Source organism: Meriones unguiculatus, chromosome 1 (genome assembly GCF_030254825.1).
Source record: "Meriones unguiculatus strain TT.TT164.6M chromosome 1, Bangor_MerUng_6.1, whole genome shotgun sequence".
NCBI lineage: Eukaryota > Metazoa > Chordata > Mammalia > Rodentia > Muridae > Meriones > Meriones unguiculatus.
This window is the reverse complement of record NC_083349.1, coordinates 33,191,558-33,216,443: the sequence shown is the minus strand read 5'-3', so window position 1 is coordinate 33,216,443 and position 24,886 is coordinate 33,191,558. Positions and strand designations below refer to the sequence as shown.

Genomic DNA, 24,886 nt, shown 5'->3' with positions numbered 1-24,886 from the left:
GTGCTGGATGCTGCCCAGGAGGCTGGCAGGTACAGATTTCATTAACACCTTGCCTTTGCCTTATTCTCACAGCTAAGCCATAGCTGGAGAGGCAGCTGTGGGCAGCAGGAGCTATGTTCCTAAAGCAGCTACTCAGATATGCAATTTCCCATCAAGAGAGCAGAAGCCACTGCTGAGCAGCCCCTCCAAATGGCTGTCTTCTCTGAGTTCTTGGCTCTTACCAGCCCTTACTACTGACATTTGGTAGACACTTTCAAAAATTGCTCCTCAGTCACCCACTGGAAATATGTCAACTGTTTCTAGCCAGAACTTCTAACCAAAAACCTAAAGGAAAACAGAGTACAATTAAATGATGAAGGAAATGATGAAGGAAAGGGAAGGATGGCGGCTACTCTCTCTTCCTCTTCTGCCCTGTGTTCCATAAACTTTTCTACGAGTTATTCTCTGGTTTGTCGAGTACATCATTTTCAGTACCTCACTCTCAGGACACTCTTCTGGAGGCCAACTATGATGAAGAAACAGTTAAACTAGATATGAAAAAGCTCCAACCAGAATTCTGGACTGTGAGTTTCCCCTCACTACAAGAAATACAGCAACTCATTAAACCTATTATAGAGAGGTTATGTGCATCTGCGCACAGAACCCCTCCTATTCCCCATACCCACCCTTCTGTCTCTTTCTTTCTCTCTCTCTCATACAAAGGACACAGTGATTTGTGCTCTCTGGTACTACTTTTGTAAACAAAACAAAGAAATTTGTACACAACCTTTATTTATACTTTTCCAAGCACTATGACATACATGTTTTGCCCTGTGAAAATTCAGTGTTATGAATGTCTATATCATCCTACCAGCCTCCTACTTTTTACTACACTGAACACATCTCTCATCAAATAATTTAATAATATTTAACAAGCAAATCAACATACAGGAGGATATGAGACCCATTAGAAGTCTGCTTTTTCCTTCAGTAATTCACTATGAATATAGCTAGAAAATGTCTCTAGAAAAGTTCTATGTATCTTTAGAAACAACTCTGCAAAGCTCCTCAAAGTACTTAGACTTAAGAACCATGCTGTCTATTAAAAACCAACTCATCTAACATTTATAATTGGCTGAAAAAAAAAAAACACTATGCTTGTTCTTCCCTACTCCCTGAGTCTGGATAAAGGACAGGGAGTATCCCTACTTCACTTTGCACCTAGCCCCGTTAGAACAAACATTAAACATACCAATTTAACACTCTACAATGGAGTACGTAGCTTGGTAGGCTGGTAGACTTGCACCATCATACACACACAGTGTTCACAGTTCAGGTTTTGACTGTCAAGATGTTTTTAACACAATCAAAGCCTACATATAGAGCTGACACAAACTCATTTTTAATTACAATTCACAGGAAGCATCCATACATTTATGCTAATTATTCTGCCAATTTGCCCGATGTGATCTGCAAAGGATTCTGTCAAAAATGACTTTCAGAGGCGGCATGGCTGCCCCAAGCGCCATGTTGGGTTCTTCTAGTATCGCCACCATGAAGAAGGTGGTTCAGCAGCTCCGGCTGGAGGCCGGGCTCAACCACGAGCAGCTGCAAACTTGAAAAAGTTCTGTCTGCAGAATGCTCAGCACAACCCTCTGCTAACTGGAGTGTCTTCAAGCACAAATCCCTTCAGACCCCAGAACGTCTGTTCCTTTGTGTAGACATACATCTTGAGGTTTCTCAGGCCACTTCTCATGAACTAACGAATATTCAAAATATACAACTAAATCTGAAGTCTGTACCAAATCTTCTCTGTCGCACGTGCCATGATACACTACAGTCTTCTACTTGTTAGTCCTTAACGTCTACCTCTCTGAATTTTCATGGATTTCTATTTCACAAGGTTTAACTATTTTATATACACTCGCTGTAGCATACAATAAAACAGCATACAAAAAAAAAAAGACTTTCAGATCCAATCTTATATTATCTTAAGGGTCATAACTTAGCATTTATTACTGAAAGCAATCATAAATTTAGTGGTTTGCCCTCTAACTAGCATTTTTTGTTAAAGTAATCGTAGACTCATTGGTTCTCTCTCTTACACCCAGGCGACCTTCCTGAACTACTCTCTTATTAAAATAGCTGCCAATGGACAGTCACACATGCACAGACATCCATCAACGCTCTACTATGTAGCATACCAGCACTACTACCCCGTCACTACCGCTCCCGTCACTACCGCTCCCGTCACTACCGCTCCCGTCACTACTGCCCCTGTTACCACTGCTACCACTACTATCACTACTACTACCATAACACTCCTACTGTGCCTGCTCTGAAGAACTCTGGTACCCCATCTACATACAAGGACCCAGCAAAACAAACACTGACATTACCAGGAATCCTAACAGTCCACCCATTCATCCTCTTTACCCTTGGAGAAAAGCAAAATATAGATCTAGGAGGACCCCTCACGGGCTGTCCTGCATCCACACTGCTTCTAGGTGTTTTTAGATTCTGTAGATAAAAAAGAAATACAATCAAGTGAACTACAGCATTGAAGACTATACAATGAATACATTCATTTCATCCTGCCAGGGCCTTTCATAAGTGTATTTGGAGATTCTCAAGTCTGCATCTGAAGCCATTAATGAATACAAAGGCTGAGGCCAAATGCCCCGACTCCACCCTCCTGGTTGGCTGGCTCCCAGATGAAGGAAAAAAACAAAATGCAAGGCTCATGAAGCAGTGTTACAGGCTGGGCAACTTGTTTCAGATCCACTGGGTTAAGGCAGGAATATAAAGCATGAAATCTCAGGCCCAGCAAGCCGAACATAAGCTTCTTCCATATAACCTTGGGTAAAGTAGAACCAGATACTTCAAGGATGAATTTTTAGCAAGGAGGACACCAACCACCCACAACCTGCAAAGAACTAATTGTAAGCCATGAGGTAAATGTGGTCAAACTCTAAGCCAAATGTAATCCGTGTGTTGTCCATACTCCAGGTAAAGTGCTTTTCAGTACCTATTCTCCCGGCTGTGTTCTACTCCACTCACACAGGGAACCTGCATTTGAAACTGGGCAGCTCTGACACCAAAGTCACTCATTTCTATTCTTCACAAAACTGCCCTCCAATACCTAAGTATATTTAATCATTTATCCCAATATAGTCTGATAGAAGATACTAGACAGTTTTGTTTTGTTTTGTTTTGTTTTAATATAGCAGAAAAAAACTGAATTTGATTATCAACCAATCATAAGTAAAAACTAAATGGACCAGAAGTTTAGTAATAGCTAACACAGTTAAGTATTTTCAAGAAAAAGACAGACAAAATGCATTTAAATTTCAGCTATTTACTGGAACTATTTTGGAAATTATGTGGTCCTAAGTTTCGAAAAGAAGTTAAAAGCCTCACAGAAAGTTATCTGATAGCCACTGAAAGGCTCATCAAAGAGTTTATATGTCCTCAGGAGTGAGTGTGTGTGTGTGTGTGAGAGAGAGAGACAGAGACAAACAGAGAGACACTTCAGGCATGTCTACACATGTATATGTAGGCCAATGGGCAACACTGGGCAGTGTTCCTTAGGAGTCCACTTTTTTAAAGACGAAGTCTCTTGGGCTGGAATTTGCCAAGTATGGGAATGTGGCTGGCCAGCATGCCCAGGGATGAGCATGTTCAAAGAACTAATATTGGGATGACAAGCACACAGGACCACAACTGACTGGCTCTAATGTGGCTCTGGAGATCAGACTCAGATCTTCATGTCTGTAAGGTAAACACTACTCACTGGCCTGTCTCTCAGATACAACACTCTTTCTGAGTGTGCCCATGGTAAACTTTTATGCATTAAAAAAAAAAAAAGAACAACAACATCAAAATCCAGGCATGGCTGCAGGTGCTTGTAACCCAGTGTGCCTGGGAAGCAAAGGCTACAACACCCAAGACTTCAAGAATGATCTACTATACAAAATGAGTTCTAGGCCAGCCTGGGCTGCAGCAAGTCTGTCTCAAAAAAATAAAAACCAACAAACAATAAAACTAGCATTGGTATATCCCATGACCTTCTAAATATATTTTTAAAACCATGAATGGGTATACTTTTAAATAATGGATGAGCTATATCTAATTTTTAATTTAAAAAACTAGTTATTGTTTGGAGAACAGAAATTTTATGTTACTCTTCATGGTAAAGCTCTTTGAGGTGTTCTTCATGCCCATCTGTCCACCTTCCCACCTTCCCTCCCTAGAAGTCTATAGGTATTACTTCAGAGAAAAATTTCAAGGCAAGAACTCACTGGTTTTACCAAGGAGGGAAGTGACTCATGCAAAGAATCTGCTAGTTAACATTTAATCAGAAAGAAGACAGACTAGACCCTATCATGATCTCTCTGTGAAACACTTCCCATCATACACCCTTACTGACTGAACTATCCTCCTACTTATCAAAGTTATAAATACCCTAAAAATGCTTCTAAAAATAGAACATTTTTAATATTGCTTTCCAGTTTCTTTTTCTAGGTAAATGGGGGATTTTTGTTTTTTCTGGTCTTGACCAATACCGTACTGTTTTTATTTGCCATCTGTGGTAAGTATTCTATGAGTATTCCAATTATAAGGTTTTTTGAAAATTATTAATACTTTCATAATTAAATTTCATAAGGATGTGCAACACCCTGGCACAAGGCATTCTGAGTATTTCCAACTTTTTGACTTGTATGAAGAATAACTGGAGCGCACTCCTGAAGACAGCTATAGCTAACTCTACTTCATTGGAGGGGCAATGCAGATAAGTACAAGAAGGCACCCTCTGGGATGGTGCTGACCCACCTCCAGCACCACACTTTTAGATACCTAAATTTTAAAAATAAATAAATCTTATTTTAATTTTTATATGCCTTATAAGAAAAACATGTTCCAAACTTTTCATGTCTAGATTCTCTGAACTTATCTTTACTTAAAATGTTATTGGAGGAGTTGTTGTTCTTTTCTTTCATTGAAGAGTTTTGTTTTTAAGGTGAAATTAGTGCTTGGGTACAAGCATTTCCCCAATTTGATATTTTCTTTTTAGTTACTGATTTAAAAACTGGTGTATAAAAGTATAATTTCATTGTTTACCCATCTACTTTCTCTGATTTCTTTCATTTGTTTGTGTTACTAAAAGCCTCAAACATGTACATTATTCTAGCATTTATAAAAGATTTATACTTTATACTTACCTCTTTATATTAATGTATAATGTGTAGCATACTTAATATCTCAACAATTTTCTCCCAAAATTCATTCTACATCTTGAAGTCACATTGGCACAAAATTACTTCCAACCAGACTGGTGTCCCGAGGCAATGAGTACAAAGCTGCTGCATGCCCCCTTCTCTGCCTGTACGTGTTGAGTGATACAGTACATAGGCCAGAGGTTGGGAATGTGCTCGGTTGGTAAAGTGTTCACCTATCATCTACGGTGATTTGATCCTCAGGGCCACATAAAACAAGCATGGTAACCCATGCTTATACTATGGGTACACTATAATCCCAGAATTTGAGAAGCAGAATTAGGAGAATCAGAAGATCAAAGTTATCCTTAACTACTTAAGTTTGAAGATATATGAGACCATGTGTCAAAAATAAATTAATTAACTGAATATATGAAATATACTGAATCTTCTCATAGGCAAGTTTATTCTGTTCCTTTATTTTCTTCCTGGTAAACTTAGCCAATGACACTTCCATCACTGACATTTATATAATGATGGATTCTAAAGAAAGGACTGAACATAAAATATTCCAGACTATTAAAGATCCTAATCAGCTTTAAAAATCTCTCTGTGGGTCATGCTACATGCTATGTATCCAGTAGCTACTCCTGGAAATGGCATTTACTATGTATCCATTAGCTACTCTGGGACATGATCTATATACTATGTATCCAGTAGCAACTCTGGAAAATGGTATATACTATGTATCCATTAGCTACTACGGTTTCCAAAGAGAGAATATCTTGTGTATTGTATGGATGCAACACTGTCAAAAAAAAAAAAAAAAACCATATATATATATCCATCCTATAGGACAGTGTAGAATAGAAGGTGGGACATTCAGTAGGCAGAAAGGATTCTGGGATAGAGCCAGGGGCACCAGATTTGCATGGAAAGATGTGAGGAGGACAAACACACCTGAGCAGAGGTGGTGGCATGTGGAAGAATGTAAATTAGCATAAATGGGTTATTTTAAGTTATGAGCTAGTAAGAGAGGAGGCTAGCTATATGGTGTGGGTATTTGTAAATATATTTTGAGTCTCATGAATCATCATTCTGGGAGGATGGGGCCAGGAGGAAAAACATGCTTCCTACTACAGGTTCCTCTTGTTGACAGCTTTATGACTACAGGTAAGTTTATGGTCTGTGTATGGACTGAGATCTCATGCAAACACCACAGTCTTCTCTTGGGTTCAGCCCAACTTCCAGCTCCCATGATCTTTGCAACTCCTGTTGTCAAGCCCCAATATGTAATTGTCTTCTTGCTGTACACAAAGGAGTACATGCCTTTTGCCTCCTGGCTTGGCATTTATCACAGACTGTGACCCTAAGCTCACACCCTGAAGTGTAACAGCAAAACCAGCATGCAAAATGCATTCTTATTATCAACACACAGTTTTTTTTCTTATGAGAATTTTCACTTAAATGACGCACTTTAGAGCTTCCATTTGGCATATGTGAACTGCCACTATCACTACTCTTTTTGCTTTGGAGGCATTATTAAATGAAGGTTACTTGAACACAGAAACTGATTTTACTACACCAATCAGATAACTGGCAAGCTACGCAGTAAGTAACTAGGAAGATGATGGCATACACTGTGTACTGTACATACAGCAGTGTGCTTCTATAATCCCAACACTCCAGAAGTTAAAAGAGAGAGACAGTGAGTCCAAAGCCAACATGACTATACAAAGATTTCTTGTTATGTGAACTTTTATTTTATTGGACAAAGGTACGATTAGCACCACAAGGAAAGGGTGGAAGTGTGAGATTACATCCTGCTACTCTAAACAATACGCAACTTAAAATATAAATTATTCCTTTCTGAAATTTTCCACTTAGTATTGTTAGCCCTCAGATAACCATTGAGTACATTAAACTGCACAAAGATAAATCCCAGATATGGGCAGAGGACACTGTCAGTTTTCAGTTAAGTGATTCCATGTTTAAAATGTCTGCTACATAAAAACCAATATATACTACCAAAAACTAAAATGTAAAATCAAGTGAAAAAATGAGAAAAAACTAATACAGGGCTGATTAGAGTACCAAAAAATTCTGGAACACATTTTATTGTAAAGTATTTTTAAAAGTCAAAACTGTCCAAAAAGATACAGGATAAAAAAAAACAACACAGGACCACACAGTGCTGTGCTGCAATGTACTGTAAATGCAAATGAGGAGTGATCTCAATTTTTATCCAGCAAGTACTTTCCTCACCTCACCCTAGGCCTGGCCTCGGCACAAACTCTCTACTCCCTAAAATAACTGAGGTAATGGTCCCCAGAATCTTAGTGTTAAACACTATGTTTAAAGACAGACAGCTCGAATCAATCCTTCATTCTATTGAGTGTGAACATAATTTTTTTTCTGACTTCTATAGTACAAAGCACTAGTTCACAAAGAAGAACATCAGGAGTTGGGTGTAGCAGTGTGCTTCTATAATCTCAACACTCCAGAAGCTAAAAGAAAGAGACAGTGAGTCCAAAGCCAACATGACTACTCAAAGATTTCTTGCTATGTGAACTTTTCCTTGGGAGACAAACAGATGTCCATTCTCCCCAGACAGGGAACCTGAAAAAGACCAAAGAAACCACTTTATTCAAGGGTAGTCTGGTGAACCAATGAGTTTAATTGTGGCTACTTATGAAAGCATGGGTATGAAAAAGAGCATGGGTAATGTCTAAATCACTAAATGCTGACTATACATCCTTCGAGAAGGGCATGAGCCCTTCCTACCTCCATGACAGAAAGCTAATGACACCACTCCTGAGCAGGTTGCCTGTAGGTAATCACAGGTACTGTTTAAGAGGGTAAAAGCTCATGCTATGCCCAAAGGACAGCATCTACCATATACACAAATACACACGATATATGGTTGACAGATAAACAAGAAAATATTGGATAGCGGCAGACTATGCTTTTAACAATTAAAAGTGATAAAACTGGTTGGCCATTGTAGTACATTGCTTTAATCCCAGCACTCAGGAGACAGAGACAGGCAGATCTCTGTGAGTTCAAGACCAGCCAGGGCTACATAGTGAAACTCTATTTAAAAAAAAAAAAAAGTTCCTGCATCTTTTAGAGATGAAGAAACTACTTTCTTAAAAGGCACACTGACACTAATATTTAAATATTCAAGATCCCAAAACAACAGTGTGAGAAAACACCATTCCAGGCAGTGGGGTGGCTGATGTGAGATATGTGTGTGAAGGGGCTTAGCTGTAAAGTTAAAGGGAAGGTAAGAGGGTCAGTGTGGCTAAGACAGTTATGGTGAGAAGGAGGAGAGAGGTAAGGGGAGAGACCTAGGTTGCAGATGCAGGGTTCACAGTCATAGACTGTTATGGATCAGGAAACAAGTTCAAAAAATAAAAAAGTATACCACACATCTTTGAAAGTCTTGAAAGGTAAAGGGCATGGTTTGCTGTGTTCAGAATGAGTGATGAAGCCAAGCTAGTAGGGTATTACAGTGATCCAAGCAACACATAGGGGAATTTAGACCAAAATGGCAGGAGGATGTATGTGTAATATTCTAGAGTAGAGATAGATGAGATGTGGGGTAAGGGTTCAAATTGAGAGAAACCTGTAATTCTAGCTGGGTAAAGATAATGCACTCTAGAGACGTCTACAGTGGAGCTTTTGGAGAAAGAGTGCATTTAGCCTGCACACTATGAATTCACTCCAAGGAAAAGCTTTCTCGACACCTGTACGGTTTGCAGCACTGATGAGGAAGATACCCAGAACTCACAGGATGTGGTTTATGTGCTTTATTCTCAAACAAAAGCAAGGACATGGCTGTGCCTGAGCTCCTTCTGCTAATGGATGAGTCAGAGTGACTGCACGGCCAGGGTTACAGTTTCATTTCCTAGGAGATAAATATCCTGAGCTAAAGAAATTACCTTGGTCTCTAGGTTACATATACACATTTACTTACACTGTGACACCATTGCTACATACCCCCTTCTTTGAAGAAAACAAGCAAATAAACAAATGTTATTTGGAATACATAAAGAGATCATGAAAATACCAAGTCAAAATAATAAGTACATTTTAAGAAAAGAAAGCTCTTCAGACTAAATATTCGCCCACAGAATTTAGCAATTTTTTTTCATATATAAAAAACATGAATGAATTCCATCCAGATTTTTAGGTCACACATAAATATATATCTTTAAAAATGAAGTGGATGGGAAATGGCGAGATGTGATCTAGGAAATTATGTGCAGCCCTCAGTGAGCACTTCTCTGTACACAGAAGGTTCATGTGGCCCTTCCTGAAGCAAGCAGCCTATCTGCAGCAGGGAGCAAGGCCCAAGGTGGACCTCAACATGCACAGCTTCCACCTGAGCAGGGACACCCTACCCTTGGTCCCCCAACAAAGACCCACATGGCTTATGGATGCTGACAGTGAGCAACAGGCCTGAGAAACACTAAAGGTTCTCTCCAGCTTCAGGTTTTATCACTTCCCTCTCTGTATTGTTGTTTTACAACCTTAGAAACCACTAGCTATGTTTTTCTCATAAGAAAATTTCAACCTATTATTTAACATACACTCACATATCAACTCAAAGAAACGGAAAACTACAGTAGTCTTCTTTTAAGGTTACAATATCCAAAAGAAATGAATCACTTTGAGCTCGTAAAAATAATTATCTTTTGAGGTAGGGGAATTATTAAGATGCAAGATGGAAAAGCCAATCCAATTAAGAAAGGCAATGAGGATGTCTCAATAAATAGACAGGAGTTTGGATTATGGAATATGGTGTGTGTGTGTGTGTGTGTGTACCTCAATGATTGCAGAAGGACTTGTATGTACTCCGAGACTGACCAGTAGGGATGTTACAGAAGAATCTGGAAATGAGAATGTTATGGAAAAAAAGATTTGCTGTATCCACTACTATGAAGCAGTTATTGATGAATGTTATAACAGCCATTTGAGATTAAAGTGAAAATTAATCTTAAACAGGAATGGTAACACAGACCTATAATCCCAGCACTTGGAAGGCAGAGGCAAGAAGATTGAGAATCCAAGGCCAGCCTGGAAAACTAGGGAGACCATCTTGTAATCAAAATCAGGGAGCTGAGAAGATGACTCACCAGCAAAGTGATTGCTGCTCAAGCATGAGGGTCTGCTGGGTCCCCACACTGAGAGTAAAAGTTAGGCACAACTCTGTGCCTACAACCCCAGTGCTGAGAAGGCAGAGAAAGGGATAACCTGGGGCTTGCTTGCTGGCCAGAATAATCAAACTATGAGCTCCAGGTTCATTTTCTGCATCAAAAAGTAAGGCAGGGAGCAGCTGAGAAAGATACCAACATCTCTCTCTGCACAGCCCCAGTTCATTTGTACCACACACGTGTGCAGAGGTACACATGAACAAACACCAAAGAAAACAACCCAAAGCAAACAAATACAGAAACTTTGCAGGGGGCTAAAGAGGGGCCAGGGGCCAGGGGTAGGGGTGCCACATGACGGAAGCAAACATTGCATTGTTCCCGTTTTTACATCCCCTCCTGGAAGGTGAAGGATGATGCTGACCAAAAGTGAGTACCCATGAAGATACTTCTAGTAATAACTAATACCATCCAGCAAGGATTCTGGGCTAATAGGGAACATTCTTTGGAGCACAAAGAGAGCCACAAGTAAATCTCAGAGTATCTAGTACCTAAAGTGTGGAAAGATTTACTAGGAACCAATAGGTTCTCATTTCTCCTAGAACAGTGGTTCTCAACCTGTGGATTGTGACCCCTCTGAAGGGCAAACAACCCTTTCACAGGGGTCATATATCAAATATTCTGCATATCATATATTTACAGTATAGTTCATAACAGTAGCAAAATTATAGTTATGAAGCAGCAACAAAAAATTATTTTATGGTTAGAGGTCACCACAACATAAGGAACTGTATTAAAGGGTCACAGCATTAGGAAGGCTAAGAACTACTCCTCTAGGAAGATACAAGAAAAATAATGTTTAGACTCAGCCTTTTGTATTCAGCACTAAACTCTGGAGACAGCACATGAAATACTTCTGAATTGCTCCAAAGCAATCCAACCATGCCTCTTGTAGATTTAAATGTGCTACCCAGAGACAGGGAAACATCTACCATCAACTGATTCAAGACAATTTCCCCAGTCAGTTAAGAACTGCCTTATGACTAGTTTTCATGGTACCAGAAGGTGCCACACAAGCTTCCAAAGGAGGGGAAGCAAACAACCACCTTAGCCAGCTATGGCCCCTATGAATAATAACCTGCCTGGCAGGGTAACCCCGACGGGACAGTAGTGGACAAATACCTTGACAGCACAACCAACAGCTCTTTAATTAGACTTAAGACCCGCTCAGTAAGAGAGAACATGATCCTGGAAACCAAACTAGACTGAGTGCTAGTGAAGTTGTTGATCTTAGAAGAAAACCTACAACCCCACTTTACTAAACCAGCATAAACCCTAACTACATTCTAATTATTTGTCCTTATACCCAGAGATAAACATACTCCTCACCTCTTTTCAAAGAAATTTCTCTTTGCAAAAGATGAAGATCATTACAGAAAATCACAACCAATCAAAACGTGGAGTTGTGAAGCCTCTAGTCCATATGGATAAATCTACAACAGGACTCCTGCATCTAAGGCTCAGAAAGTATCAAAGAAAAGGGGGCAGAAAGATGTTAAGAGCCAGAGGACAGGGGAGTTGGCTGTGAGATTGTGAACCTTAAGCAATGTTAGAAGCTACACACAGAAAAGTGCTCCAATATAACCACCCAAACATAAGCTGAACAAGGGCAACAACAGACAGACTAAAATGGAAAGGGCCTAGGAGGCCTTCACTCTACACAAAGAACTATAGGCAACCAAGAAATGCTGAGAGTGGGAGAAATAGTCTTCCCCAGGGAAGAACATAGCAATTGGTTACTCATATCAAATAACCCTGAAAACGTAAGTGCAAGTAATATTATATAAACTGAATAGGTTGTAGTCATATATTTAGAAATGTACATGTAAATAACAACAATTAATGAAAAACAGAGGTCACGAATCTGAAAGAGCAAAGAGAGAAGATTTAAAGGGAGTAAGAGACAGGGAAACGATGTAATTATATGATAATCTCAAAAATAAATGATATTTTTAAAATTATTCTGTGACTTGTTTTATTAATTTAACTTCTATCCTACACTGTTTTCCCTGATGGCCACATGATTCTCCAGCATCCAAGCCAGTGTCAGCTACGTCTCAGTAGAAGACAAAATGATGAAGAACCAGGGCTTTTCTCCATTCATAGTTTTCAGAAATACCAATGGTCAACCTAAGCCTCCAGATGAGTACCTTTCCCTTATCCTTAAGGAAACTGTATAAGGAAATATGCCTTCTTCCTGTAAAGATAACACTTGTTACTCAGGATAATCATACCTAGAAATGGATAGCCAGCAGGCAGCATGTAAGAAATGACTCTTTCACAGCCAGATTTGTTACTTGAGAAAAATAAAATAAAGCACCTCAGTACATTTTATTAATGTTCTTGGAAAGTTTTCACGTACTGACTTCCTATCATCCAACTGGTGAAAGAGAAGTGAGACAAACTGAGCTGCTCCTCCAGCTGCAAGACCAACAGAATCAGCTACAATCAAATTCAGAATTAATCAGAGACATTATAAACCAAGATAATGTATGGCTCTTAGTAAAGGCCATAGGACCCATATATGCGGAATCAATTTTATAATATATACTCAAGTGTGATGCCTTTACAAACTGATCTAATAACACATTAACTAACATTTGCCTTAAATGATAAAGGATGTATGAGCAAAATTGTAAAAAAAAAAAAAAAAAAAAAACAAACAAACAAGCAAAAAGATAAGCAACTGATGTCCTACCTTTTCTTGAACTCTTTCTCCACAGAGAGGGAGGTGAAAAAAATATAAGGCATTTAAGGAAAGCAGTATTCACACAAACTATGCCAATTTGAACCAACAGTAAAGTTGACGAAAATTAAGTCAACTGAATGAAAAATACTTCAACAAAACCCAGAAAATACCACATTACCAGGCCTTGCTAAGCAACTTCCCAGCATTTGTAAAATCACATTATCTGCCCACATTCTCCCCAGACTCACACTAAGACAGAATTGAGGCAGGGCTTCAAGTGCACAGCAGTCACCTAACACTGACATTGGAATGCTAACTTGCTTATCCTGTTATCAACCCATAGTTTTCCCAACTGCATTCACCAGCAACTGCTTTCTAAGCCTGGGAATAGACCACCTATTGACTAGAATAATGGATAAAATATTGTAGCTGCCCCCCCCCAAAAAAAATATGCTGTCAATATGGAGACAGGAAAGCATTCCCTGACCATGTAGTCTTTAAAACCTACTGCTCCTTAGCAGCACTGAGAAATCAAGGACAATCAGAAAATCTTTACCCTGTCTCAAGATATGTGTGTGTACATGTTTAAGGTAATTAAGACACTGTTAATTGCACTGCACTATAACAAAAATAAACTTCTTTAAAAAGCAGCAAAACTGAGAAATAATTCACATACCACACAAACTTACCCATTTTAAGTGTACAACCTAATGAAAGCATATTCGCAGTATGTATATCAATCACCACAATCAACGTTAGAACACTCATCTTGGTAATAAAGGTTCTATGGAGTTATCAAACAACTAACTTCTAGAAATTTAAGATTAGTTAGCTATATAAGCTTACTGCTAGATTAATTTCCTTTCCCTCTACCATTTTTCTGCTTTAACATATAAAAGTGAATATAATTAATTAACATCCTAGGAGATATGGTTGACATGAATGGGCAGTTCAATCTTCCAAGAAGGACCCAGAACAAATAAATTAAGCCAAAAAAAGTTCCTATTGTGGTCCAAGCAGAACATGTCAGTCTGAACTGTACAGTGAAATGGACAAGAATTAAGAAGACAGACAGATTGTGGCTGTGCTCTGTGGTGGCACAGCAGCGAGGAGGGCACAAGCAAATATCACAGCTCTGTTGTAGAAGTTTGTTGAAACAGTAGTTAGCAGCCTTAGCCCATCAGGGGATGCCAAAGGAAAACCTGGCTTACGGGAAACGTGCTGCTTTGATAAGTGCATTCACCTACAAGACACAAAAGCTTTAGTATGGTGCCAGAAACTTGTCTCCTGTTTCTATGGAAGAGAAACACTGCTAAGCATGTACAGCTGAACATTCAGCCAAGGCCAAAAGCTCCTTGGAAACCTGCTGTTACAAGGCTTAAGGTGGCTGAAGGAACAGTTGGGACAAAGCAGGTAGGACTGGGAAGGCCCACTCTCTGTCTATATAAAGGAGGAGAGGGTAGAATAGAAGGGGCTGTGTGTGAGGACCTGCCCAGGATATCCTAAGACAAAGGAAGAGATCAAGTGGATCCCTCTTCCTGGGGTCACGTACCTCTTTTGTACTGTTCTTTTGTACCAATGTGTCCTAATGCAATAAAGGAATGGTGAAGATGGTCCTAGAAATGTGAATACTGACACATGTTTACAGCAATGACCATTGGATTTTGCCTCAGACGCTCCACTGGGAAAGAAGTAAATTTTAAATTCTGTTAATGCGGGCAGTGGCTACGAATGAGTCATATGCCTTCAGTTTGAGCAGAAAGTATGTCCCTGCATCACAAAGAACAAAACGTGTTTCTTCACACCTCCCAAGAAGGCTTAGTCATCTTTCAAGTTACTAAAGTTAACTAAAACTTTAGAAGGGCACAACTGATATCTCAAACTACTGCTGAATGTAAATTCATGTAATGTTACTAGTTTGGGACAATATAAACCATAAGTGAATCAAAACACTAAATAAAATCCACCCTCTTTCCTCTCCCAGTTTATCCCCAGAAACCCATAACCTAAACTATGAATCACTTGAGGGGGATCATTACAGAAATCTAATTTCAACCTAATTTTAAACTAATTAGACTGTCCTACAAAAATGGCTAAGTCTTTAAAGATGCTGCAAAAAAGAACACTTTCAGTTGTATATTAAGTACTTTGAGACATGGTTACTGAACTCTTATCTACATTAAGAGCTGTAAGATCATGTGGCAAGCTTAGTCCTCTACTCATTTTTTTCAAGCAAATCAAATAAATTAACTCTGTTCGTATTACTTCCCATTTAGAATGTCCTTCTACTTAAAAGATCAGGCTGGCCATATAATTTATTATCCCTAACAGATAACTTTAGAGGATAAAGGGAATAACACTAAAAATTATGCTAGAGCACTATGTATAAAGCTTGGCAATGCTAGTCAAACTGGGATCTGTCAGTGCCCTATTGATGGTATATCTTAGAATTAAAGAGATTTGAAAGTACACTGAACAAAAGCATAATGCTTATTTCACACAGGTTATAGGATGAAAATGAGTAAGACCATTCAATTCAATGCTCCTCAGATCACTTAAGTCTACACCAGAAGAATAACACCATCTAGAAGTGGCATACACCTTACAGACCCTAGGCTGGCACATAACTGTTAGGACGGGAGATCATTTAGGTTTTGTCTACTTTTAGGTAATACCTTATTATGTGACCATAAAGCAAGTCAGTAAAGCCAACTAAAAACTTTCAAAGGAAATTTAACTGGCAATTAGAAGACTATATTACTTTTCTCATTGCTGTAACCAAGTAAATTCTTGACAAGAAGCAATTTAGGGAGGGATGTTTATTTTGGTTTGCAGTTTGAGTAGGTACAGTCCATTGTGGTGGCAAATATAGTGTAAGGCCACTGTCACACTGTCTGTGAAGTGAGGAAGCAGAAAGCTGACAGGAAGCAGTGCTGGACAATAAAACCGTAGGGCCAGCCCCAAGAACTCACTTCCTCCAACAAGGCTCTACCTCCCAAAGATTCTATAACTCCCAAACAGCAGTGCCAGCTGGAGAGCAAGAACTAAAACATGTGATGAACCTGTGGAGGGCACTTCACATTCACCCACAGCAATGACTGATTAGGCAATTTTGTAAAGGTAACAGAGTCCTCAGAAATAAGATGCCATAAACTTACCATTATGTCTGCTCTCACCATGGAGGAAATCTGAAAAGCATCTGAAGTCACACAACAATATTTTAAAAAGAATAAAAAGACTTGGTAGCAATGGAAGGGATAGAGGAATGGAAGAGGGAGAGCGGACATGAAGAGTGTTTTAAAATTACATTTTTAGAAAGGAGAAAGGGGCTGGGATGAAGCTCCAATGGCAGGAGAGCTTGTCTAGCATGCAAAAAGTCTGGGTGTGATTCCTCAGGACTTTGTGAACTAGGTCAGGTGCACAACTGTGCTTCCAGCACTTAGAAAGCAGAGGCAGGAGAGTGAGAAGTTCAAAGTCATCTTGTAAAATGTGTCAACATTTTTTTAAGCCAGTAAGAAAAAAAATGCAATCAAAACAATTTTAATGGGTATTTCAGAAGTATTATCCTCACTAATAGTGAGACAGTTATCTTACAAATCACACAGCAGTAATGGACTTGTTAAACTGGCAAAGGCCTTTAGTTTTTGGAGCCAGGATCTCACTGTATATTGCCTATGGTTGGGATTACAGGACGCAGCACCGCTGTGGATGAAAACATGACATTCAGGATTCTGAAATCTAAGAGGAATGTGGCATTCTAAATAGCAGTGAGGGAAGGGCAGGGATCTACAGTGCTCTTCAGAGAACCCAAGTCACAGCTATGATACAATAAAATACTACCACAAACTTCTGCATTAGTAATTCCACTCTAAGAGACTTTACAATTAGAAAATATTGACTGCAAGATATGTGTTAATTAAAAACATTAAAAATTAAAACCTAAACATTCAACAACTGAGAACAGTAAATGTTAAAACTATAGGCCATGCAGCCATGGAAAACAGTATCTACTGTACTTCACTAAATATAAAAGTATGGATTCAAAGTCCTTGTGTAAACACACTAAAAATTGTGTGTGTGTGTGTGTGTGTTTGTGTGTGTGTACACATATACATACACAGAAAAGGGTAGGGTGAAAGGATTTCTGGTCAAATGTTTGAATTATATATTTGTGGTAAAATGAGAAGTCTCTTGTTTGATTTGGCTAACTTCTGTTTTCCCAATTTAACAAATTTAAAAGGTATGACTTTGTATAATAAAATTGATGTTAAAAATTTAAAAAGTCGGGGGATCCAAGATGGCAGCGGGAGGACAATGCAGCCAGTTCTGATGAGACTGATAAGCAAGGGTCAGAAGAAAGGGGAGGAGGACCTCCCCTATCCGAGGATGAGATGAAAGAGGGAGGGTGGGGTTGGAAGGGGAGGAAGGAGGGGGCTACAGCTGGGATACAAAGTAAACAAACTGTAATTAATATAAAAATAAAATTTTAACTAAAAAATTAAAAAGTCTAAATTCTGCCTCATTCAGGGAACTTTACATTGCAGTGTGGCAGACACGGTAACAGAGCTAAAGATCATGTCCTTTATGTCAGAAGACATATGGTTTAGAGTACTGATGACTTCCCAAGACCCAGTCGTGGAAAGATAAAAATGAGAGAAAACTTACAAAAGCCTCAATAATGGTTAAGTATTCTAAAATACTATCATATTGACATGCCATGTGTAAAATGGCAGAATATGTCCCAAGTTGTTTATTTAATTTATTGTGATTAATCGTCACTAGACTCTATGAGCACCATGATGCCATTTCAAATGGCTAAGCATAGTGTAAACGAGCTAGCATACACATAGATTAAAGCCTCAGTCCTCATGTTCTAATCAAAGAAAACAAACAAAAACACATTCCCACTATGCTTCTTATGAAATGTACCAAAAAGTAGGAAGTAAGTAAATATTCAGTAAATGTAATACCTTAATAGTCCTCAGGACCTCAATTAAAGGGAAGAGGCAAAGAAAAGAAGTTGGCTGTGGTTATTAGGCTTGTCCACCCCCAACCCATGCACACAAAACTTTAAAAAAATAAAAAATACTTGAAAAAAATATACTAAAATGTGTCCAACAGCTTGAATTGTAAGGAGACAAGTAATAAAGAGTTTTACATATTTTACAAGTTTTGAAAGAGTATTTATTAAATTTTATGCAGTGTTTACAAATCTTGGAAATTATATTGTTCCCTAGCTTGTTATGCACTGTGGATTGTGTGATCCCCAGAATTCCAGGGTCTTCTCATCAATGGACAGAAATGGAGAAACAACTCCTGTCTCACAACAGCACAAGCACAGGCCTCCGTGAGACTGCAGATTAGCGCAGGCAGCAGGTACGCTCCTGGAGTGGTTCGCAGGAGTCCTACTTGCTGCAGTCAACAGCTACAGTGCAAAAACAACTCAAAGGCAGGGATCTGAAATCAGAGAATCCATTTCTCCTCAAAAGCTCTTAAACCAACACAAACCTAGGCTATTCTAACACAAGGGACAGAGGAAAGGGCTGTCCTTTTTGGGGGGAGTACGAGGGGAGGAGAGGGGTGTTGGTTCTTAGACCAAACCTAAATGATCATTTTCAACTCAAGCTACAAATCACACAATAACGCAGAGTAGCTACAGTGTCCACTGTCATGAGCTCATTATAACCTGACAAAAGAAAAAACATAACACATCATGCTGGCCAAAGATGTGACAGCATGAGCATAAAACTTTTTCTAATACTAAAGCATGTGGTTTTGACCCCAGCCTGGTTGTGCACAGCTGTAATCTAGCACTTGAGCAGCTGAGGTAGAAAGACTAAGTGTGAGAGACATAGTTCTAGGCCAGGGTGCACCACAAAAGGAAATCTATTTTTTTAAAACAAAAAAAAAAATCAACTTTGAGCAGCCACCATCAATGCCACCGTCAGTCTACTTCCTGAAGTTGTACAGACAAGAGGAAATTGTGCATTCCCAAACATCCGTATGCCATTCAAGGTGCCTCATCTTATACTCACCCCTACACACTAGATACAAAACTTAAAATCTACCCCTGGAGCTCCATGGGTTCTTCATGTAAGCCTTTCAATTGCTACCTCTTCCACTAGGTACTGTTCGAACCTCAGTCATTGTCGTGCAGGAAGAAACCTGTCTGCTCTTCTGACACCGACTCCCTTTGTCCAAAGCAGGATAGCTCTGAAGCACCGCTAACACTCATAGCAAACTGGCAATGGAGAGGACACGTGTCTCTTCAAAGCCGCTACAGATACAGGACTTCCTACTGGCGACAGGTGTGACGAGAACACTTAAATATTTCCAGGATCCAAAATACAGTAAGTGGCATAAGTCTTCAAACTTGGGGGCTGAGATGAGAATGTTAGTACGAGGCCTATCTATGCTGAAGACTGGGTGAAAGACCAGCATGGGCAACTCTGTGAGACTTTGCCACAAAATAAAAATTAAAACAAGGGTTAGAAGGTCATATTGTAGCTCAGTGGGGGTAGCACTTAATTGACATGTTGCAGGTCCTGGGATTAATCCTGAGAGGGCACCAAAAATTTTAGTAAGCATTCAGTTATTCAGCTCCTGAAAGGACACACCTAAGTAACTAGCAAAAGAAAAGAGATCCATTCCACACAAGTGAAATTTGCTAGCACAGAGGGTAGAGTGTTTCAGCCTTCCACAGAGGAGAACTCAGCAAGGAATTTGCAGAAGAACAAAGTCTATTTATTAGTCAGCTTTATGGTTCCTTCTGAATCTGTTTTCACAGTACAACTTCCTTATTTATTTACTTAAAGTATTGTAATTCCCAGAATATGCGACACACCCATATTCCAATGTAAGCACAAAAATACTACAAAGCCAAACATAAATGGTTTCATGAGGTATTTACTGGAAACCAGCCATTAAACAAGGCTGGTTTTCTGTTACTAGCATTAACTTGGCACCTTCATAAAAGAAGAGGCCCATTCTATTTATTTACTTATTTTTGAGACAGAATCTTATTATATAGGCCCAGCTAGTCTGACACTCACCATGTAACCTAGGTTGATGGGTAGACTCATGGCAAACCTCCCTACTCAGTTCCCATGTGCTGGAATTATAAGCATAGACCAGCATGCCTACACTGAGATAGGAATGTTTTAATGAAAATTTACTTACCAGCTTCACAAATTCAGCACTTAAAATAGGCATAAAGTTACTATAAAGCTGCTTTCTTCAAAAACCATGTCTCTTTTACAAAAAAAGATAGGAAGGAAGGAAGGAAGGAAGGAAGGAAGGAAGGAAGGAAGGAAGGAAAGAAGGAAAGAAGGAAAGAAGGAAGGAAGGCAGGTACAAAATGCTTATAAGGGAATGCTTATAAGTAAGCCTTTTCTAAAAGGCTTACTTCCTTACTTTGTAAAATGTTTAATTACCTAGGTTAGAAGAAAGATGCATACTCCAGAATGAAAAAATCCTCTTGGGGAAAAAAGTAGTTGCCCTAATTATCATGGATGATCTAATTAAACTGCCATTCACAATTCACTAAAGCTATTAATAAACTGAAAACTGGAAAATAGATAATATAAACTTATAGGACTACTATATCCTATTAAACATAAGACCCAAGAATTGATGGCAAAATTTCATTAAGAATGTGAACTTTAGGCTTCATCTAGGGGGTCTCTACAGGCCTCACCTAAAGACTAGAAACCTACTTCTTCATTTGCAAATGAGGAAACTGAGGCGTACCACCAATGCGAGAGAATTGCCCAAGTTTATATCCTCTAACTAGTTTCCCACAGCTTAGGCAATTACTGCATGTCCCTAACTACATGTACTCACTTACCTCACTTACCGGCCAAGCAGAATGCGCTAGCAGGCTTCACTGCCATCAGTAGTGAAGGAGCTTCAGAGTCAGTCCTCAAAGGGTCACAGAACAACAGAGTCAGTCCTCAAAGGGTCACAGAACAAAGTACTAGTGGGACGGGCGGGGCCAATGGTGTGAGCGGAAGACCAAACTCTGAGGTGGTACCATCACTATCTAAAGAGTAACAACCCCACTGCTAGCTGACAGGACAGAGGCAACAAACATGAAGAAAACAGAGCATCTTTGTGTCTGATGTAGAAAAGTTCTGGGAATTTCAAGGTGAACAAAATATCCTTATTAGTAATCTACCTAAAGACAAAAGAAGCTTTTTAGCTGAACTAAGGCAGTATTGTACCATCAACCAAAACAGCAGAGTAACCACTATGTCAATACAAAATGAAGACTAAACAGAACCAACATCTTATCCGGGTGTCCTAGGAATCATGTGTTTTCTTAAAGTCCAAACTTCAAAAAGCAACACTTTACCAAAAACAAACCTGAGGCAAAGAAAACCTCATCAAAGACAGGTCATTGAGTGCTAAGCACTGGAGACTCAAGGACAAACATACAGGCAAGTATCCCAGGCCCACTGGACTGCTGAGAAAATCAGTGTTTTGGAGTAAAACAAAGATGAACACATAAGTTAGGCTTCTCCGCATTGAGGCAGTTCTTCCTTTTGTGGTGACAATGTAGCTTTGCAGCAGAATCAGAAGCAGCCAGAAAGCAGCGCCTGGCTCTATGGCTAAGGACAAACCAGCTAACAGTTTCCGCAGCACCAGACCATAAGAATGCCTACCTCAAATCCTCTTTTTGCAGATGAAATAGAACTAAGGCTTTAACGAAGAGTGCTTCCACAGAGTAAAACTCTGCAACAGTTATTACAGTAAATAAAACTTTGTACATTACAGCCTCATTCACCCTTTTGGCCATACCCAACTCATCCCCAGAAACAAGCCTAGTCCTTTCAGGTCTATGGCCCTTTTTTCTGCTTCCTACTTCCTTTACCCACATATCCTCTCTGTCTTGTCCACATATCCTTTACCCACATATCCACCTCCCTCAGTCTTGTTCTTTAAGTTGGCCAACTCACCTGAGGCCACTGGGCTGCCCCTTCTATGTCTATTATACGAGTATCTTTGAACAATTACTTATGTAACAAAAAAGACACTGGTTTACTGGATGGGAGAGAGGGACCATGACCAAACCTATCAATGTGTTTGCACCAGGAAGCGAGCCCTGAGCACTGATTAGACTGTACTCAGCATTAGGGTGTAGGGAGCAACCTAAAAGGAGGAGACACCATGTGCAAGAACGCCACGATAGGAACCATGCCAACAATGTCCTCTGTCTTTTCTAAAGTGTGTAAGCCTCACCACGTCAAAGGCTACATCACATGACAGCTGCCCAGGCACTGAGAATCCCAGGCTCTACCCAGGAACTGTGGAATCAGAATGTATATGCATGCAAAGAACAAGAGAAAATACGTGCATGAAGTCAGGGAATGTGTGTCTCCCCTGGGGTTCTGCTCCTCCTCCTGTAAGAAAAACAGCTACACAAAGATCTGTGTAGAGGAGTTTGGGGGAACAGGGGTGGTGGAAAGGTGGGGGTGAGCTCACACAAGAGATTTTTAAAATAGTAATAATTTTCAATGCACACTGATAAGGTTTAAATGCCCACATTCATGCCACCACTCCTGTGCACACCAGGAAGATCCCAGGTCAGCAGCAAACAAATGGTAGAAGACAGCTTCAGAGCGGTGCTTCTCAAACTAGACACCCTGCCTAGGCAGGGAGGTAATGTTCAAGAATAGGGCTTTCATCCCAAGAGCAGAAATAAAAAAGGAATCATCATCGCTTTGTTCCAGAATGAAAAACAAAGCGAAATTCAGTCTCTGGGGTCTACATAAAGATGTGTCGGCTCACGCCTTCAATCTCTGCACTCAAGCGTCAGGGACAGGCAGATCTCTGAGTTTCATACAAGCCAGGACCCTGTCTCAAAACAGAAGAGTATTATAAGCAGTATCCAATTGTGCCTTTATTGAAAACTTCATTAGGTTTAAAATATTTTATTTTCAAATGCCTGCCTCAGCAGTTAAGCAATAAAAAAATGCAGAAAATTTTTATTAAATTAGGTTTAGGTCTTATAAAAATCATTACTTAAGCTGGGTGGTGGTAATGCATGCCTGTCACCCAATCACTCAAGGGGCAGGGGCAGGCAGAACTCTGAGTTCTAGGCCAGCCTGGTTAAGACAGCCGGGGATACTACAGAGAGACCCTTTCTTAGAGGAAGCTTTTAAAAGAAAAAAAAAAAAAAATTTCCTTAAAGTTACAGACTTCAATACAAAATAGTCATTAATTAAGTAATACATCTATCTGGTGATCTCCAGATTCAGAAATGTGTGACTTGCCAAGTGAACTCAACAATAGTTTCCTTATGTGTATTGCTTAATAATATATGTGTCTAAGAAGACCATTTATAAATCATAAATAAGAGCAGATTTCATATGAGTGACTATTATCAAAAGATAAAAATTAGGCCAATGAAATGGCTCATCGGGTTAAGGTACTTGCCACCTGTTTGGTTTTGGGCACCCCTGGGTCCCTATCTGCTGCAGAGCATGGCTGGCATACCCTGCCCTCTACCCTGTGTTCCCCAGCCCAGGGGCCGGCCTTCCCTTCTCCCAGGGGCTCTTCATTATATAATCCAGATATTTTGTCCCTCCCCCTCCTCTGTCCTCCTCTCTCTCTCTCTCTCTCTCTCTCTCTCTCTCTCTCTCTGTGTGTGTGTGTGTGTGTGTGTGTGTATCTTTCTCTTCTCCTTCTCTCCTCTCTGTGCACACTTCTCCCCACCACCTACCTGCATGGCAGCTGACAGCCACTCCCAATAAAGCTTCATTTATCTATATGAAACTTCATCTTGCCATTAACTCATTCCATTATTTCTATCACCACCAATCCTAACTACCTAACTTTGATTCTCCAGAAACTCTCAGAGACTGTTCTCTGAGCTCCATGTGTGCTGTATTGAGTGCACACTCCTGAGCATGCACACTCATATAAAAAAATTAAATATGACAAACATGTAATGACAAAATTAGACTGTGTGTCTTGAAATAAAGGATTAAGTAGAGAAATAGAGTGTATTTTTGAGAACCTTGTCTAACTGAACAACTGTCTTTAGTTTTACCAGCGTTTTAGTAAACATACAACAGTTTTCAACTTAGATTATGGAAAAAATAATGTACTCTGACCTTGTTACATTCCCAAACAGACAATGGCAATGAAGCCTACCAGACGAGAAATCACTGCTAAAAATGTGAAGGAAACAGTTCCTAAGAGGCTGGACATAGGCGTGTCTGAGCTGCTGGCCTCAGGGCTCCCTCAGCCAGTGGGAGCACAGCACTGTAGGTGTGTAGGGTCTGGCAGATTTTCACAGGTTCTTAAGATAATTCTGACTTGCATAAAACTGGAAGAACCCCTAGTTATTCCTTGCTGTCTCTGAATAAAGACATCATGGGTGTTTATCATATACAGAAAATTATCTGTGTGCCTTAAAATTAGGTTGCTGTTTGTATGCATAGTCCAAAGTTGATGTAAATTAGGTAAGAAAACACTACATGGAGATGGGCTGTGTCTTCCTTTTGACCATTCTCTGAACAAATCTTAATGTAAGCTATTCTTGCAGAGTATGCAACTGAACTTGTTGAGGCTGGAGGAGGGACTCTCCAAAATGCCCTATGCAACAAGTCCCTGCATCCAGACCAAGCACAGTCCTTTCTTACCTTCCCAAAACAGAAACAAAGAACAGGCAGTTCCCTGCGGCTGCTTTGTTAAGTAATTCTCTCACGGTATTTAATCTGCCAGTGTTTGAATGGATAATAAATGTTGTAACTATGAAAACTAAGGAAGTAAATCGAATA

General features: G+C 39.6%; 1 protein-coding gene and 1 pseudogene across 1 annotated transcript in view; one reads left to right on the top strand and one right to left on the bottom strand.

Annotated features, from left to right (window-relative positions):
* Positions 1 to 24,886, bottom strand: part of Gnaq (G protein subunit alpha q) — a 230,554-nt gene that overhangs the window by 151,350 nt on the left and 54,318 nt on the right. The window lies entirely within an intron of this gene.
* On the top strand, positions 1,507 to 1,700 carry LOC110562513 (guanine nucleotide-binding protein G(I)/G(S)/G(O) subunit gamma-5-like; annotated as a pseudogene).